The sequence below is a fragment of the Ailuropoda melanoleuca genome, chromosome 9 (genome assembly GCF_002007445.2).
Source record: "Ailuropoda melanoleuca isolate Jingjing chromosome 9, ASM200744v2, whole genome shotgun sequence".
Lineage (NCBI taxonomy): Eukaryota > Metazoa > Chordata > Mammalia > Carnivora > Ursidae > Ailuropoda > Ailuropoda melanoleuca.
The window spans coordinates 85,558,272-85,578,591 of NC_048226.1; the positions used below are offsets into that span (position 1 = coordinate 85,558,272).

General features: G+C 40.5%; 1 pseudogene; it reads left to right on the forward strand.

Annotated features, from left to right (window-relative positions):
- The first annotated feature begins 1,792 nt into the window (after nt 1–1,792).
- Nucleotides 1,793–20,320, forward strand: part of LOC100469128 — a 44,402-nt pseudogene continuing 25,874 nt past the window's right edge.

Consider the following 20,320-nt stretch of genomic DNA (forward strand, 5'->3'; position numbering starts at 1 on the left):
GGGTAAACGGGGGGTAGGGGGTGGGGGTGGGGAGGGAGACGTTCTGTGAGGTGATCTCAGAACTTGGCTTTAAGGGGCTGGAAGGGCACCGGGAAGTTGTCCAGGTCAGAGACTGGGGAGCTGCAGGCTCTCATCAAACACATACTCTATCACACAGTTGTCAGGAGAGAACTCTTTAATTCTGGATCATGCTTTTTTTTTTTTTTTAAATTATCAGATAAGAGAACTCATTTCAGGGGCGCCTGGGTGGTACAGCGGTTAAGCGTCTGCCTTCAGCTCAGGGCGTGATCCCAGCATTATGGGATTGAGCCCCACATCAGGCTCCTCCGCTATGAGCCTGCTTCTTCCTCTCCCACTCCCCCTGCTTGTATTCCCTCTCTCACTGGCTGTCTCTATCTCTGTCAAATAAATAAGTAAAATCTTTAAAAAAAAAAAGAGACTTCATTTCATAGAGTTATTTTAAGGATGAAATGATTTGGAACATGTATAGCACTTAAGGGCAATACTGGGGCCCTAGGTGGCTCTTTTAATTATCAGTTTAGAAGCTTGGCCTTTGGAGGCAGGGAGACCTGGGTAGAAATCATGGATCTGGTACTTACTTCTTTGTCTCGGGAAGGCTGAAGATACACAAATATCTGTACTCCCCATTCCATAGCCAGGAGGTGGCTGCTAAGCCAGATACATTTGCCATTTCTCCCTGGAGTTAAGGGAGGCCATGTGACTGAATTCCAGACTATGGGAACTTAGCAGACATGGCACACACCACTCCCAGGCCTGGCCCACTCAGCCTCCTATGTCCTGTCCTTCATCCCCTCCTCCTCCCTGTTTTATTAGAATGTCCATGTTGACAGAGGATCTGGCCACCTGGGTCTCTGCCTTCCTGTTCACCAACCCATATTATTTCATAGCGAGGAATAAACTTATTTTTTTTAAGATTTATTTATTTATTCGAGAGACGGATAGTGTGGGGGGAGGAGCAGATGGAGAGACTCTTCAAGCAGGCTCCCTGTTAAGCGCGGAAACTGATGCAGGGCTCCATCTCACAACCTCTGAGATCACCACCTGAGCTGAAACCAAGAGTCAGACGCTAAACCCACTGAACCCCCAGGCGCCCCGCAAGAAATAAACTTCTATTGGGTCTTTGCCATTACACAATTTTGGGCTTATTTGTCAGAGCAGTTATTTGATGTTGTAGGAGGTCATGGAGAGGACGTAGCCTTTTGACCGGCAAGTTGGCCCTGGGGCGGTCCGAGGCTCCTCATCACTTGCATCCTTGTGATGTGTAATCCACCCAACATTTCCATGGGCTGAGCCATTTCAGGAATTCAGCCTGGAGATAGTGAGGTGCATTTGAGGTTCTCTGGCCAGTGTATGTGACTGAACCCCATTTAGGCCTCTATAGCCTCTATATAAACGTTTAGGATTCTGACAGGTGGGTGTGGAGATGGACTGGTCTTGTGGCTTCTGAAGACAGGCATCATATGTAAGTTCCCTTGCTTTATTAACACTGCCATCTGCCGATCTGAGGTTGTCTGACTTTCCTTGGTTTCTGCTTGTCCTCCGTGTAAGGGTGAGGAGACGGTTTCAAATCTGCCCTGGGAAATTGCTAAGGCTGCAAACCAACGATTGGGAGCCAGTCAGGAGTCAGAGAAATAAGTCTTGGGGGAGAGGCATCTGCAGGAAATCCTGGGTTGGTTGGCAGTCTCTCTGTGAGGAGAGGTGACCCGTATTTTAGGTGCTTGTGGACTGGATATGAGTATTGAACTACGAATGGGTACACGTGGCTGGTCTGATGCGCTTGTTGGAGGAGCTGTGCAGAGCATGCTCAGAAGACGGAAACCACGGCTACGTGGTGGGCTGGCCTCTACTGTGGGCACTTCAGCCGGATGCCAATGCCAGACTAGAGGCTGAAGCTCCAGTTAGAAAGTGGGAAGAAGAGCTGAGGTTAGAGAGGGACGTGCAGGTGTCTGCGACTCCGCGGGCTTCGGAGCCGGCTGACAAGGTGGGAGAGCTGGTGGTAAGTGGGAGAACTTAGTGCACCAGTTTGCAAAGCTAGGAGGGCACAAACTGGTACAGATGAAGGTCTGAGCACTTGGGACAAAGCCTGATTGGGAGGCTGAAAGGTGGAGTCCCTGGGAAAGTGAGGAGTTTGTTGTGATTGACAGTGTGATGGGGAGGAAGCACCCAGAGCTGTCTGACCCCTAATGCAAAGGAAAGCAAAAGCGCAGCTACAACCCCAGCCAGTGGGCCAACCTCCTGTTCAGGATGTGTTCATTATGAGAGAATCTACCCCCCACAAGCTTATTGATGTAGCTGCCAGGGAAAGTACAGAGGCACAGTTTGTGCGGCTGTAGGATACCCTTGATATGTGACCTTGGGCAATTATTTGTCTTCTCTGAACTTCAACCTATAAAATGAAGGTAACCATACTTACTTTGTCATTTCATTGTAAGGATTAAACAGGATCAAATATAAAATTTTCAGCATAGCCAGGTGGTTGTTGTTATTATTCTTGCTATTATTATTTATATCCAACTTACATCCAAGAGCTGAAGTATTTGGAGGCATTTAACATTCCACTTACTTGACTCCTATAAAAATCCCTTTTCTCCCAATTATGTGCTGGTCCAAAGTAGAGGGAAATTCTAATTATCCCTGTTTTCAATTATTCCCCAGACTGAGATCGTTTCTGCCTAGAATATCAACTCCATGAGGGTTGGGATTGGGTCTTGTCTCTTCTTCCGCCATAACAACTAGCTGACTTTCCTGTATGTCGCAGGGGATTAACAAATGTTTCTTGGGTTTATTTTCTTTTTTTATTATTTATTGAGTATTTACTATGTTCCCACCACCATATTCGGATTCTATCTTCTTGCATTACCTTCAAACATATTATCTCATGTGAGCCTCACTGCAGTGCCATGAAAGCAAGCAGGATTATTTCCCCATTATAGACCTGATGCAATGAGGCACTGAGAGGTAAATTCTATGCCTGGGATCACATAGCAATGGTAGCAGAATTGGAATATGTTTCTAGGCAATCCGGCTTCAGAGTTACTATTCTTCCTCTCATAAATAAACAAATAATGTAATTTTTAGCTTGTTGAGGACATATCATGTAAACACTAAACTTTTCGCAGTTGGTAAACCCACTTAATACTCATTATAACCATGTAAAGATTGAAATAGTGCATTAGTGGAGTTATGTTATTAAAAAACACAAAAGGATGCCTTAGTCTTGTGTTTGGAGACATACTTATCGCAGAGGAAAAATCTACCCATGCAAATTTGGCAGTCATATGGAGAAGAAAACCTGGCTGTGCGTATTGTTCCAGAAACCCGTCACTCCTTGTTCATTCCTTCACCATTGTTTGAACACCTGTTGTGTGTCAGGCACTGGACTAGGAGCTAAGGATACACCAAAAAGTCAGTCCCTGCCCTCAAGGCCTTTTTTTTTCTAGTGGGAGACGGAGACATATACATTTCGTGAACCTAAGACATGTTAGAGCAAGAGATAGCTGAAGTCTTTATGCCAGGAACAGTTGGACTTAACACGGCCAGTTTATACAGTCAAAAGCAGCCAAGTAGGAGGTAACAACTGCTTATACATAAAATGGATGATTTATGAGTGTTTTTTGTTGGGGGGTGAGGAAGCACGAGAAACAAATGTGATTTACAAGTATTTGTTGGGTTCACTTATTTTAACATTTCCCATATGCTCAGAAGACAACATACATGGAATATATTTTCTCAGTTACATACTGAAGGTTCTGGCAGACCTTCCTATTTACTCCTTGTATTATGCAGTCTCTTGCAATGTCTGCTAATATTTGTTATATGTTTGTCTAAAAACACCAGCAACAACAAAAGAGTCTTAAGTGGTTTCTAGTCCACGTTTTCTTGGAAGTATATTTGCTGAAAGGAAGTAAATTAAAACTTTGGAGTCAAAAATTCCAGACCACTAAGGTCTGTAGGACTGCTAATAAGATCTTAGCTTTCTAGAGTGCTTTGGAGCTCCTCAACGGTTGTTGTGTACCTATTCATCTCCTGCCCTATGTAATAATCTTGGGAAGTTTGCAAAGCAAATAATATGTTCATTTCCAAGATGAGAAACAAGAGAAGCTAAATTACTTGTCTCAAATCAGATCAATAGTTAGTTGCAAAACCATGAATTGAATCAAGATTTTTCTGTATAGCCATTCTACTCTAATACACTGCAGTTATCCCAATTTGAATTATGGCCAGAAACCAATATTTTCATGTTTGTCCTCTATTTTTGTATCAGAAACCTTACACTTTGTTAAATTTCTCCCCAAGTGATGCCTTGGGTATTTTTTTTAAAAATATTTTATTTATTTATTTGACAGAGAGAGAGCACAAGCAGGGAAAGCAGCAGAGGGAGAGGGAGAAGCAGGCTCCCCACTGAGATGGGAGCCCGAGGTGGGGCTGGATCTCAGGACCCCGGGATCATGACCTTGCAGAAGGCAGATGCTTGACCAACTGAGCCACCTAGGCATCCCATGCTTTGGGTATTTAAACAGATCCTACACAGGCATTTTTCTTTTTTATTTAAATTCAATTTTGTTAACACATAGTATATTGTTAGTTTCAGCGATAGAATTAGTGATTCATCAGTTACATCTAACACTCAATGCTCACCATGGATCAAGTGCCCTTCCTAATGCCCATCACCCACTACATGGGCATTTTTAAATTGTTTTTCTGGGTTCCTACCCATCTATCAATTAAAAATAAATGCTTACTGAAGTATTTTATGGAAACTATGTAAAAAGATTTTCTGGGTGGGTTTACCTGAGCTTGCCCAGCTTGCCCAGCTCTTGGCAAAGATTATGTGTTTCAGACCCATCTACACCTCAGCAGCCTAGCAGTTTGACTGGAACCAACATACAATGACATGGGCAACTCAGGGTAGGTCCTTCCATTCCTACCATGACATCCATGAGTTTACCCTGCTGACAGCTCCCCTGCCTAGAATGTGTTAGTGGGGGTCTGTGCTAGTTCATTGCTTGGCAAGGCACAAAAACCATCTTCCTAAGCTTGGCATTGAGTTCTCCAGGAGTGCTGCATGAATATTTATAACCCATCTACCTCTCACTTAGATGCGGAGTCTTAAATAGTCAGCCTCATAGAAGCAGTGTTGAATGGTGGTTGCCAGGGGCTGAGGGTAGCGGTAATGGGGAAGTAATGGTCAAAGGATATTAGGTTTCAGTTATGCAAGGTAAGTAAATCCTGGAGACCTATTATANAGATGCGGAGTCTTAAATAGTCAGCCTCATAGAAGCAGTGTTGAATGGTGGTTGCCAGGGGCTGAGGGTAGCAGTAATGGGGAAGTAATGGTCAAAGGATATTAGGTTTCAGTTATGCAAGGTAAGTAAATCCTGGAGACCTATTATAGAGCATAGAGCCTGTAACTAACAATACTGTATTGTATACTTCAAATTTCCTAAGAGGGTAAACGTTAAGTGTTTTTAACACATGCACACACGCAAAATAATGTTAAAGAGGGACAGGAGGGAATTTTGAGAAGTAATGTATATGTGTATGTTCTTGATGATGGTGATGGTTTTATGGGTGTATATTTATCCCCAAACTCATCAAGTTGAATATATAAATATGTGCAGTTACTTACATGTCAATCATACCTCAGTAGTTTAAGAAAAAAAACCCCATAAATTCCCAGCAGTTCTCTTTCTTTTTTCTTTTCTTTTCTTTTCTTTTCTTTTCTTTTCTTTTCTTTTCTTTTCTTTTCTTTTCTTTTTTCTTTTCTTTTCTTTTCTTTCTATTCTATTCTATTCTATTCTATTCTATTCTATTCTAATTATTTCAGTATAGTTGATATACAGTGTTATATTAGTTTCAGGTGTACAATATTATAATTCAACAATTCTATACATTACTCAGTGCTTATCATGATAAGTGTACTCCTATTCTCTTTTGCCTATTTTACCCATTCCCCAACCTACTTCCCCTCTGGTAACTTTGTTCTCTATAGGTAATAGTCTATTTTTTGGTTTGTCTCTCTTTTTCTTTGTTCATTTGTTTTATTTCTTAAATTCTACATATGAATGAAATCATATGGTATTTGTCTTTCTCTGACTGATTTATTTCATTTAGCATGATAACCGCTAGATTCATCCATGTTATTGCAAATAGCAAGACTTTATTCTTCTATACAGCTGAGTAATATTCCACTGTATGTATATACCACACCTTCTTTATCATTTATTGATAAACACTTGGGTTGCTTCCATAATTTGGCTATTGTAAATAATACTGTGATAAACATAGGGGTGCATATATCTTTTTGAATTAGTATTTTCATGTTCTTTGGGTAAATACCCAGTAATGGAATTACTGGATCATTTGATAATTCTATTTTTAACTTTTTGAAGAAACTCCATACTGTTTTCCACAGTGGCTGTACCAGTTTGCATTCGCACCAACAGTGCACAAGTTGTTTCTTTATTTTTGATTTTAGCCATTCAGGCAGGTATGAGGTGATATCGTTGTAGTTTTGATTTGCATTTCCCTGATAATTAGTGATGTTGAGCATCTTTTCATGTGTCTTTTGGCCAACTGCATGACTTTGGAGAAATGTCTGTTCATGTCTTCTGCTCATTTTGTAATTGGATTAATTGGGTATTTTGGTATTTAATTGTGTAAGTTCTTTATATATTTTGGATACTAGACTTTTATTGGATATGTCATTTTCCTATATCTTCTCCCATTCTCCCATTGGCGTTTAATTTTGTTGATGGTTTTCTTTGCTGCGCAGTAACTTTTCATTTTGATGCAGTCCCAGTAGTTTATTTTTGTTTTTGTTTCTCCCTTTCCTCAGGAGATATATCTAGAAAAATGTTGCCTGTGCTCTAATCTAGGATTTTTATGGTTTCAGGTCTCACATTTAGGTCCTTAATTCATTTTTAGTTTATTTTTGTGTAGAGTGAAAGAATGTGGTCCAGTTTTATTCTTTTGCATGTAGCTGTCCGATTTTTCCAACACTATTTGTTGAAGAGACTGTCTTTTTCCAATTGCATATTCTTGCCTCCTTTGTTGAAAATTAATTGACCATATGATTGTGGGTTTTTTTCTGGGCTCTCCATTCTGTTTCATCAATCTATATGTCTGTTTTTGTGCCAGTACCATACTGTTTTGATTACTACAGGTTTGTAGTCTGCTTTGATATCTGGAATCGTGATACCTCCAGTTTTGTTCTTCTTAAGATTGCTTTCGCTATTTGGGGTCTCTTGTAGTTCCATACACATTTTAAGATTATTTATTCTAGTTTTGTGAAGAATACTGTTGGTATTTTGATAGGGATTGCATTAAATCTGCAGAATGCTTCTGGTCTTATGGACATTTTAACAATACTTGTTCTTCTAATCCATGAGCATGGAATGTCTTTCCATTTGTGTTGTCTTCAATTTCTTTCATCAATATTTTATACTTTTTAGAGTACAGCTCTTTCATCACCTTGGTTAAATTTATTCGTAGGTATTTTATTATTTTTGGTGCAATTATAAATGGGATTGTTTTCTTAATTTCCCTTTCTGTTACTTCATTATTAGTGTATAGAAATGCAATGGATTTCTGTGTATTGATTTTGTATCTTGTGACCTTACTGAATGCATTTATCAGTTCTAGTAGTTTTTTGGTGGTCTTTAGGGTTTTCTATATACAGTATCATGTCATCTGTAATAGTGTAAGTTTTACTTTTTCCTTACCAGTTTGGATTCATTTTATATTTCTCTTTCTTGTCTGATTGCTGTGGCTAGGATTTCTAGTACATAATTGAATAAAAGTGATGAAAGTAGACATTTTGTCTTGTTCCTAATCTTGGAAAAGCTCTGTTTGTCCCCAGAGAGTATGATGTTAGCTGTGGTTTTTTTTCCTATATGGCCTTTATTATATTGAAGTGTGTTCCCTCCAAATCTACTTTGTTGAGGGTTTTTATCATGAATGGATGCTGTACTTTGTCAAATGTTTTTTCTGCATCTATTTAAATGATCATAAGGTTTTTATCTTTTCTCTTATTGATATGATGTATCACATTGATTTGCAAACATTGAACCACCCTTGCATCTTAGGAATAAATTCCACGTGATTGTGGTGAATGATTTTTTAAGTACATTGTTGGATTTGGTTTGCTAATATTTTATTAAGGATTTTTGCATCGATGCCCATCAGAGATAGTGACCTGTAGTTGTCTTTTTTTGTAGTGTCTTTATCTTATCTTGGTATCAGGGTAATGCTGACCTTGTAGAATGAATTTGGAAGCATTCCTTCCCTTCAATTTTTTGGATTAGTTTGAGAGAAATAGGTATTAATTCTTCTTTAAATGTTCGATAGAATTCACTTGTGAATTCATCTGGTCCTGGACGTTTGTTTGTTGGGAGTTGTTTGATTACTGATTCAATTTCATTGCTGGTAATCAGTCTGTTTAATTTTGTATTTCTTCTTGAAGAAGAATTTTTTGGGTTTGAGAGATTATATTTCTAAGATTTTAACCATTTCTTATAGGTTGTCCAATTTGTTGGCATATATTTTTTCATAATTTTCTCTTATAATCCTTTGTATTTCTGTGGTATCAGTTATTTATCCTTTTCCATTTCTGATTTTGTTTATTATGAGTTCTCTCTCTCTCTCATTTAATGAGTCTAGCTGACAGTTTATCGATTTCTTTGATCTTTCCAAAGAACCAGCCCCTGGTTTCAGTCATCCCTTCTATTGTCTTTTCAATTTCTCTTTTGTTTATTTCTGTTCTAATCTTTATTATTTCCTTCCTTCGGCTGGTTTTGGGTTTTGTTTGTTCTTCTTTTTCTAGCTCCTGTAGGTGTAAAATTATGCTGGTTGTTTTTTGAGATTTTTCTTGCTTCTTGAAGTAGGCCTGTATTGCTATAAATGTCCCTCTTAGAATGGTTTGTGCTGCATCTCAAAGATTTTGGACTGTTGTATTTTCATATTCCTTTGTCTCCATGTAGTTTTTTTATTTCCTCTTTGATTTCTTTGTTGACCCATTCATTGTTTAGTAGCGTGTTATTTAACCTCCATGTATTTGTGTTCTTTCTAGATTTTTTTCTTATAGCTGATTTCTAGTTTCATAGAGTTGTAGTTGGAAAAGATGCAGGATATGAATCCAGTCTTCTTGAATTTGTTGAGACTTGCTTTATGGCCTAATATATGATCTATTCTTGAGAATGTTCCATGTGTACATTAAAGAAGTGTGTATTCTGCTGTTTTTTGTTGGACCTCCTTGGGTTGATTTTGTTGGTGACTCTGTGCCTCCTGGATCTTGATTTCTGTTTTGTTCCCAGATTCGAGAAGTTTTTAACTATGATTTCTTCAAATAAATTTCCTTCCCCCTTTCTCTCTTTCCTCTTTTTGGGATCCCTATGAGATGAATGCTGTTATGCTTGATGGTGTTACTGATTTCCCTAAGTCTATTTTCATTTTTTATTGTTTTTTTTCTCTCTCCTGTTCAGCTTGATTGCCTTCCATTACTCTGTTCTCCAGGTTGCTGATCCATTCTTCTTCCTCTGGTCTACTGTTTATTTCATCTAGTGGATTTTTAATTTCAGTTATTGAGTTCTTCATCTGTGATTGGTTCTTTTTTTTATGTTTTCTATCTCTTTGTTGAGGGTCCCACTGAGGTCCTTCACTCATTTCTCAAGTCCAGTGCATATCTTTATGGTCATTACTTTAATTAATTTATTATTTTTTTAGAAGCAACGTTTTTAAAATTTAAATTCAATTAATAACATATAATGTATTATTGGTTTCAGAGGTAGAGGTCAGTGATTCATCAGTCTTAAATAATACCCAGTGCTCATTACATCATGCACCCTCCTTAACGTCCATCACCCAGTTACCCCATACCCTCACCCCCCACCTCCAGCAACCCTCAGTTTGTTTCCTATGATTTAGAGTCTCTTATGGTTTGTTTCCCTCTCTGATTTCGCTTGTTTTATTTTTTCCTCTCTTCCTCTATGATACTCTGTTTTGTTTCTATAATTCCACATATCAGTGAGATCAGATGATAATTGTCTTTCTCTGACTGACTTATTTCTCTTAGCATAATACCAGCTATTTCTATCCATATCATTGCAAATGGCAAGATTTCATTTTTTTGGTTGGCTGAGTAGTATTCCATTGTGTGTATATACCACCTCTTCTATATCCATTCATCTGTCGATGGACATCTGGGCTCTTTCCATAGTTTGGCTATTGTGGACATTGCTGCTATAAACATTGGGATACAGGTGCCCCTTCGGATCACTACATTTGTATTTTTGGAGTAAATACCCAGTAGTGCAATTGCTGGATCATAAGGTAGCTTTATTTTCAAATTCTTGAGGAACCTCCATACTGTTTCCAGATTGGCTGTACCAGCTTGCATTCCCACCAACAATGTAGGAGGGATCCCCTTTCTCCACATCCTTGCAAACATCAATCATTTCCTGACTTGTTAATTTTAGCCATTCTCACTGGTGTGATGTGGTATCTCATTGTGGTTTTGATTTGTATTTCCCTGATACTGAGTGATATTGAGCATTTTTTCATGTGTCTGTTGGCCATTTTATGTCTTCTTTGGAGAAATGTCTGTTCATGTCTTCTGCCCATTTCTTGACTGGATTATTTGTTCTTTGGGTGTTGAGTTCTCCAACAGGCGTATAACTTATCTCTGTTTCATTTAGCTCTCTTGCTGTGATTTTGTCCTGTTCTTTCACTTAAGACCTATTCCTCTGTCTCCTCATTTGTTTGTGTCGTTTCTATGTGTTAGGAAAGTCAGCTACATCTCCTGCTCTTGAAAGTAGTGGCCTTATGAAGAGGAGCTCCTATGGTGCCCTGCAGTGCAGTGTGCCCTGTTCTTCAGCACCTGGTGCTTTAGGGATATCTCTATGTGTCTTGAGTGAGCCCTACTGTTGTGGCTGAACCACATTTGCCTTCAGTCCAGTTGTCTGTAGAGGCTGTCTTTGCCCATTGTGGGTTTGATTCCTGTGTTATTAGTGGGCTAGTCTGGAGCCGCTTTGGACTTGAGTTGAGTCAGATGAGGCATTTGCCAGAGATTCAGTAGCACCAAACTACAGGGCAATTCCCCTGTGTTGTCCCTTGACAAGCTTTCATTGGTGGCTGGAGCCTGCAGTCAGACCTGATGTCTGCCCCCAGCCCACTGCTGGGGCCACAGTTGGACTGGTGTGTGTCGTTATCTTCCCCTTTCCTAGGGCAGGAGTCACTTTCGAGTGGTGCTGGTCCCTGTTGGGGCTGCTTGCATCCTGCCAGCCTTGTGGCACTGCTCTGAAAGGGCTCTAGCCAAGGACATATTGCGGGGGGAGAGGGGTCAGGTTTACAGGAGAATACAAGGGTAGGGTGCATGGTTCCAGCAAGGTCCACACTGATTTGCTGTGGGAGTGGACCTGTAGCCACCCAGGAAAACTCCTGTGAGGCCAGGCTGGAATGGAGGGGTCATGTCCACAGAAGAGTGCTGGGGCAAGGCATACTGTTAGCAATAGATGAAGAGTGTTGGCACTGTGCTGTTTCCTGCAAGTGTCTGTGTATCTAGGCTGGGGGGTAGGGAAGGGAAATGGTGCCTGCCAGCTCTTTTGTTCTTGGAGAAGTCTCCCAAAGATCCCTGACTCTCCAGCATATGCTGTGACATTAGTAAATAAATCTCCTTACCATATACCCCAGGCACTTTTTAAACTGTTCCTTCTATGCTATATCTCAGCAAGTCTGTTTGTTGTGCCATTTAAGGGCAGGGACTCCATCCTCCTTTTTCTCTCAGAGCAGAGTTGCTGATTTTTTAAATTTCCAGGTGTTAAGCCTCACTGATTGTTAGGCCTCTGTGGTTTTCAAAGCCAGATGTGATGGGGATTCATCTTCCTCCTGTGGGTCCCCCATGCCTGGGTGCCTGATGTGGGGTCTGGTCCTCTCCCCTCTCTGTGCCTATGGTGTCCCTCGCTCCTAAAGATGGTCCCCTGGTTCTCTTTCACTCCCCACCATGTCTCTGTGCTTCCTACCCTCTTCTCCACATTTAACTGTGAAGAGTCTCTTCTGCCAGGCTTTGGGTCATTTTCTGGGTTATATGCACTGATGTGGATGTACCTAATTATGTCCATGGGATGGGGTGAGCTTAAAATCCTCCTACTTTGCCATCTTCCCTGGAGGTTCCCCCTTTTTTCTTTTTCAAAGAAAGAAGGGCACTGCAGTGTGTCTTCCATCTGTCTCCTTTTCATCTGTAACACAAAGCATCATCATATTGCCCTGGGTGTTATTAACCATTTCCTAATAGTTTTCCATCTCTGGTCCCTTTCTTCTGTGATCCATTTGCTACATTACAACTGGAGTTATTTTTCTTTCTGGAATCTAGAACTGATCATGTCATTTTCCTACTGAAAAATCTTGGAAGTATCAGCATATGCAATTAAAGATAAAGTCCAAATTTAAAGAATTTAGGGTCCCAGGACACCTTAGTACTTGACCTCAAGTGACCTTTCTGTGTTCACCACTACCACATCACCTACATTCTAACCCTTGTGGTTTCTATTTTGTCAAAGTGAACATTATCACATCACAAAATTTTTCTTTTGATGTTCCCCAGTCAAGAATGCATTTAGTCACATTCTTTACCTATAAAGGCCCAGTTTAAATACCTCATACTGTGGGTTGCCTATCCTGATTCACCTTTAGAAGTAAAATTAACAAGACAGGGAACAACAAATGTTGGCGAGGATGTAGAGAAAAGGCAACCCTCTTACAGTGTTGGTGGGAATGTAGTCACTCTGGTAAACAGTCATTGGTACAGTCACTCTGGGAAACAGTATGGAGGTTCCTCAGGACATTAAAAATAGAGCTACCTTACAACCCAGCAATTGCACTACTGGGTATTTACCCCAAAGATAAAGATGTAGTGAAAAGAAGGGGCACCTGTGCCCCAATGTTCATAGCTGCAATGTCCATAATAGTCAAACTGCGGAAGGAAATGAGATGTCCTTCAACAGATGAATGGATAAAGAAGATGTGGTTCATATATACAATGAAATATTACTCAGCCATCAGAAAGGATGAATATCTACTATTTACATCCACATGGATGGAACTGGAGGGTGTTATGCTAAGTGAAATAAGTCAATCAGAGGAACACAATTGTTATATGGTTTCACTCATATGTGGAACATAAGGAATAGTGCACAGGACAATAGGACAAGGGAGGGAAAACTGAATGGGAATAAATGAGAGAGGGAGACAAACCATATGAGACTCTTGACTCCAGAGAACAAACTGAGGGTTGCAGAAAGGGAGGTGGGTGGAGGGATGGGGTAACTGGGTGATGGGAATTAAAGAGGCACGTGATATGAGGAGCACTGGGTATTATATTTAACTAATGAATCGTTGAACATTACATCAAAAACTAATGATGTACTATACCTTGGCTAATTGAATTTAAATAAAAAAAGAAGTACATGACTATACCACATTACTTATATAAACATTTAACGTTATTGTCATTCTTCCTGCTTTATGAGGTAGCTACTTTTGTGTATCTGTCTCATCTACTAGATTAGGAGGGCTGCTACATGGTCATGAATTACACAGTACCCCATGTTTAGAAGGACTTCATACTTGGTTGAATGCTATGCCGTCACCTATCACCATCTGGAAAACCTTAAGAATTTTCAAACAAGTAACCCTGCATTTTCATTTTGCACCAAGTTCTGCACATATTGTAGGTCATGCTATCCTTAAGGAAAAGGGCTATTTCAGATTCATCTTTACCTATACCAACACTGTGCCTAATACCCAGTTGATGCCTATTTTAAAGTACTTGTTGAGAAAAATAATGGAAGTGAGTAACCAAGTGACTTAAAACATGTCAGAGCAGGAACTGGGCATTGAACTTATCTGAAGAGTCTGGGTATCAAGGGATCTAAGATTTCCCAAGATCTTGTCTCTATGGCATTAAGTTCTAAGGATTTTCCACAAACCACACTTGCTACTTACTGGGGAGTAACATATTTCTACCAGAGGCAAATAACAGGCCTCAAGATGAAGTTACCTCCAGGACTGCCCAGTGTTGCTCAGAGGCATGGGATTGGAATCTCTTGTAAAGATGGGAGGCTGCGAATTCCCTTCCCAAAGCTCACATGATGGGAGATTCTTGTCATTCTTCTTGTACTAGCCATACATTTGGCCAGCCTAGCCCACACATTTGGTTTCCTAAGGAGTCATCTTTTGGTGGTTTCTAGACCAAATTACTACAGGGAGAGGGAATGGGATTATTTCTAGGAATGATTGCCCCTAAGTGAGAACAAGCATGAAGTATAGGAAGTAGGAGGTAGAAATTTGTAAAAGCAACAACGCTTTTATTTCCGAACAGCATTCTTTATTCTTGCCCTCTCAGTCATGCCTAAACTACTACCCCACGTGAACACAATGATTTCCCTTTACCTTTCAGAGTGTTTGAAATGTAATGTTCTTGCTTTCAAGAAATGGAAGTTATTTTGTAAAATCAGTTGCTAGTAATTTAGGCTGGTTCTTTAAGGAACTATGAAGACTATGACTTTTTTAAAAAGAAAGAAAAAGCAAAAAAGAAGAAATTAGATCTTTTTGAGTAGAAGGATATAGCATTTTTGTGTTGAGGACTGGGGAAAGGAGGAACCATTCAGGAGAGCAAATGAAATCTTGTTTGTAGTAGTGGGAAAGCAGCCATAAGCAATAAGCAAGTAAGTGGATGTGGCTATTTTTCAATAAAACTTTATTTGCAAAAAACTGATGACAAGCTGGATTTGGCTCTTGGGTGTAGTTTGTCAACTCCTGCTCTAGAAAAATTGGCAACGGTACACTGGGAGAAATTGTACAGAAATACTTCTTTTAGTATTGCTTATAATACCAAGGATCTGAAATGGCTGTTGTCAGTAGGATGGTCGCATACATTATATTCAAGTAGTTGAATGCTGTATAGTAGTGAAACGAAATGATCTCTAGCCACATACGTTGGTGTGAACAGATCCTAGGCACAATGTGGAGTAAATGGAGTAGCCACAGAAGACCTATATATGATTCTGAAGTTCAGAACAGGTAAGCAGAATATAAATATATTTAGGGATTCATATACAGGTGGGGAAACTGTAGAAGAAAGGAAGGGGATGATGAAGAGAGGCTCAGAGTTACCACTGGGCAGAAAGCCGATGTGAGAACCAGGAAAGTTCCAAGAGCATTGAGTGCTGTTCAGTTCTACTTCTTAAGCTGGTCTGTTGAACATAAAGGTATTTATTATTTTTTTAAGAAAACACACACATTTTTAAATGCACCTTTTGGGTAAATATGTAATTAAAAATAAAAGTAGATGTAAGTAACTTGCATGAGGCCAGTCAACTAGGAAGTGGCAAGACGGGGATTTGAACTTTGGTCTCTTTGGTTCCAACGCTCAGAATTTTTCTACCCACTCCTTATGTGCCTGGGTTTGAGCCAGTATTATTTTATTGACATTCTTTCACTTAATCACTTCTCTATTTATACTGAGACACCACAAAACAGATTTGTACAGCCTCCATTTCTATCCAAATCAGCGGAGCCTGTCAAGTTAATTGGTTGTGACACCCGGCTTCCAGAATGTGTAATTATCAGCTGCATTGCGTGGGAAGCTCAGATGACAGTTAATAGTACGTGTAGAGAGAAATCTGTGTGTTGCTGCAACTAAAGAACAAGCCAAGAATGTAGCATTAATCAAAATGCCAATGTAGTGCACCAGAAAATAGTTCTATGTGGAAACGCAAACCAGAAAGATCCATAAACTTTCCTATTTATGATTCACAATTAGTCTCTGTGCATCTTACTCTTTTAACCTCAGATATGGAAGACCAGTGTATCCTACTGGGCACAGATGGAAAAATATCCTGACCCCAGCTCCGCAACGAAACCCAAGTTTCTGCCCCGACCCCTGCAGCAGCTGATAGGTGAGTGTGGCTGATTTGTCAGCCAAGTACACTTTCAAACAGGAGCGACCAAAGTTCTGGAAATAGTATCAAGCAGCTGATATGTGCCAGGAGCTCTTGTACCACATACAGTGGAAGGCGTTTTGCAGCTAGACAACCAGAGTTTGTGTTCTGGCTTTGGCACTTAAAAGCTAAGTGATCTTGAGCAAATGACTTCACCTGAGTCTATATTCTCATTGGTAAACATTTGTAAATAGGTCGTAGTTTTCAATCCTGGCTGCTCATTAGAATCTTCTGGAGATATTTAAAAAGGATCAATACATGGGGCGCCTGGGTGGCACAGCGGTTAAGCGTCTGCCTTCGGCTCAGGGCGTGATCCTGGCGTTATGGGATCGAGCCCCACATCAGGCTCCTCCGCTATGAGCCTGCTTCTTCCTCTCCCACTCCCCCTGCTTGTGTTCCCTCTCTCTCTGGCTGTCTCTATCTCTGTCAAATAAATAAACAAAATCTTAAAAAAAATAAAAAAAGATCAATACAATGGGCTCACCTGCCCAGGACCAATGAACCAATTTGGGGTTGGGCAGAGGAGGAAAGTCCTGGACCTTGTCATTTTTAGAAAAGTTTAATACATTTTATAAAGTGGGTTATAGACGGTTGTGTGAGTCCTGCCGTGGAAGAAGGACCTTACAAAAGCATTTGTTTTGGTTCTTTCCTTTATCATGGGAAAGTGATATGTAGAGAGATGATCCAGCCAATGTGCAATGGCCAGTTAAGTAGTGGAACCAGCTCTAGACCAAAAGTTTTCTAACCTCTAGCCTTATATTCATTAGAGAAACATTGAGTCTTCAAACTAAAAATACCAAAGACTCTTTGGAACAAATAGCATATCTTCTCATAAAGTGGTTTGGATAATATGTTACATTGCATTTAAAAATGCATTTCAGGCAAACAAATGAAACACACAAACCTCTGTGTGTGTGTGTGTGTGTGTGTGTGTGTGTGTGTGTGTGTATGTGTGTGTGTGAAGCTCTAGCAGAAACAAATAGAACTGGGGAGTTTTGGAGACAAATGATAAATAGCAGTCAGCTTGGGCTGCCCTAGCAAAATACCATAGAGTGGGTGCCTTGAATGGCCGACATTTATTTCTCATAGTTCTGGAGGCTGGAAATCCANTTTGGAGACAAATGATAAATAGCAGTCAGCTTGGGCTGCCCTAGCAAAATACCATAGAGTGGGTGCCTTGAACGGCAGACATTTATTTCTCATAGTTCTGGAGGCTGGAAATCCAAGGTTAAGGTGCCAGAAAAGTAGTTTTACACTGAGGCCTCTTCTCCTGGCTGGTAGCTGTCACTGTCTTGCTCTTTGCTCAGATGACCTCCTCTTTGTGTGAATATGGAGAGGGAGAAAGAGAGAAAGAGAGAGAGAGAGAGAGAAAGCTCTCTGTTGTCTCTTCTTAAAAGGGCACTAATCCTGTCATGCAGGCCCAAAGTACTGCCCAAAGGCCCCACATGCAAAGACCATCACACTGAGAGTGAGGAGTTCAATACATGGATTTGGGGAGGACACGAACATTCAGTCCATAACGAATCTCCTTCCTGGAGTGGTTTGCTGGACCAAAAATCTATCACTCTAGTCCATGGAATATTGAAAAAAATCCTACATTAGTGAGTCTCAATCCTGGACATAAATAGAATAACCTGGAAGCTTCTAAATAGTGCTACTTATCAGCACCTCTTCTCCCAACAACTGAATCAGAATCTTTGGGGAGAGGTGGAGTCTGGGCATGGGGGTTGTAGCCAAGATTGAGAACTACTGATCTCCATGAAGCTGGGCCCTGGAGCAGAAGAAGGGAGTCAAGTCACCTAATGACAAGAAAGAGGTAAGACTCAGAAATGTCATAAATGTTGCAGTATAAGGTGGGAACGTTCTCTGAAATTCCCTCATGGAAGAGGAGTTGAATTATTTTTGAGTTCTTACAAAGTTTCTTGTGTTATTGGGCACTCTCTCAGTTACTGTGTTTTGGGCCATGTCAATTTTACCTCTGTCAAGTCTATGTAAGTCGAGTGGCTTGGGATTGCTTTAGATTTAGACATAAGTGCTTTGTATTATCACCAAACTGCTTTTCCTTCCATCAGATATCTATACTCTCACATTAGCAGGTCATGGACTGGTCTACAGACTTCTGGGAACTTGGGCAGGTTAATTCCCTTCCTGGGCTCCATTTTTTTTTCATCTTGTAAAATTAGGGCAATGGACAAGCCTAGAAAATTGATAAAATTGTAGAAGCCCCAAAGTGCAGTGACTCTAACCCTACCCTTTTACCCCTTCCACACATGCCTTAAGCAAACTGTCTATATCATTTCATTTTGTCTTCATGTTTTCCATTGTTCACTTTGGTAGGTTGTATTTTGTTCAAAATATTTGCTGCCTCTCCTTGGGGCCCTTATACATTCTCACCATACTGAACTCAGGAGTGGACTTTCGCCGATGAAATGTGGGCAAAGTGACTCGAGTCATTTTTGACCAGAAACTTTTAAGAGCCAGTTTGTGTTTTTGCCATGTCTCTTTTTCCTTTGCCAGGAAGTCGTCAATAACCTCGATAGAAAAGGTGATATGCAATTTATTGTCCAAACCAGGAATATTTGAAAGTGAGAGTGTACACTATCGAGAGTGAAAAGATAGGCTATTGATAATTTCTCTGGGACAACAGGCATAACTGGGACTGTGTTGGATAAATTGGAATGTGTAGTCCAGATGGAGGCTGCTTTGTCCGTTTGGTTCCCAGGGAGAAGACGCATGGGGCAGAAGCAGAACCAGCCCGTGAGGGACACACATGAGGGAGAAATCACCCTCTGTAAGCCAGTAAGGTTTTGGGGAGCATTGTTAGTACAGCACAACTTAGCCAACTGGTACAGAAGTTTAACTACAGAGGCTGACTGATGCAGAAAACATGTTGAAAAGTAGCCTTCTGTTGGCATAAGTCACTGGGTCATTCGAGGGATTGCTGGACACTGAATGTATGGTCAGAGGTGTCTGGAGTTGCTGGTAGCTTCTTCTAATTTAAAACAAGGAAAGCTGTCCCCTGCCATCCAAGTGGGCCTTTGTTATGTCCTGGGCAGGCCAAGTCTCAAGAGTGCCTGCCTCACCCAAAATATCTTTCCAAGGGGTTTCTTTTATAAATGTCAATGTTGATTCATTTGAGCATTCTACTCTGGCCAAAGCTGTTGGAACCAGAGTGGAGACTCAAGTGTGAACAATCCACAGGCTGGCCAGCAACCTGCTCAGTGGTATTGTGTAAATGCTCCAAGGATCAGAGAGAATGTTAAGACTGGAGCAGCTTTCAGATCCTCCCTTTGGGAAATATCTGATTAAGAGACTTAAGGAGACAACGTGAGTCTGCAGAAGTTGGAAGGCACACAGAATCAGGGGCAAAGGGTATAACAGAGTCATGTTAACAGTGGAGAGTAGGGTATAGGTTAACAAACTTGGACTGCCAAAGATACAAGCAGTTTACCTGACTCCTAGAGATGTTGCTAGATGAAATTTGTGTTCCCACTCAACGTTCTGGTCTTGGGGAGGCCATAATGGTAGCTGTTCTGGGGTTCCCGTGAAACTTGACTTTCACTGTCCCTGGCTCTCGCTGATGCTGATAGCACATGTACCATCGTCATCAGCCTTCCTTTACACACTCTTTCAGTGCCACCCTCCCCCATTCCAAAATATACACTGGAGAATTCCTGTTCTTAAAACCAAAAAATGCTCTAACCCAGACCAGAAAGGATGACCAAGGCTAATTACAAATATTAGTGATTGGCAATAGGAAAACCACGTATGCAAAGTTAAAATTCCTGTCTCTTTTGCATGTGGAGTGTCTGGGTCTAACTCAGCAAGATCTTTGCACTGTTTGACTGCCCCTAAATAAAACTGCTTTGAATGGAGTGGACTTTAACTTTGTCCTGTTTTGTTTGTTTTTTGTTTTGTTTTGGGGGGTTGGCTCCAATCTTCTTGTAAAACAACAACAACAACAACAACAACAAACCATTTCCTCTTACTTCTGTGGTTTGTCTCACATCCAGAGGGTGTCCTTTCTATTTTGCTTCTGAGCCAATATTCCTTTTTCATGTGTCCCTAAAACTGTTGCTTAGAAATGCTGTGGCTCTCTCTTCCTGGCCTCGGGAAAGGGATTTGTGTATGACAGACCTTCAGTAGCATATGAATTAACTCTGACAAGTGAGGAGAAAGACTTAGGTCATTGTTAGCTTGTTGTTCTTTATCAAGCTTTTTAGTATCTTCAAGTTGGAAAGGTGGTCACACGTCATCAAGTCTAAAAGTCCTGAGGGTAGAATTACACCTTTATAGCCCTGAGG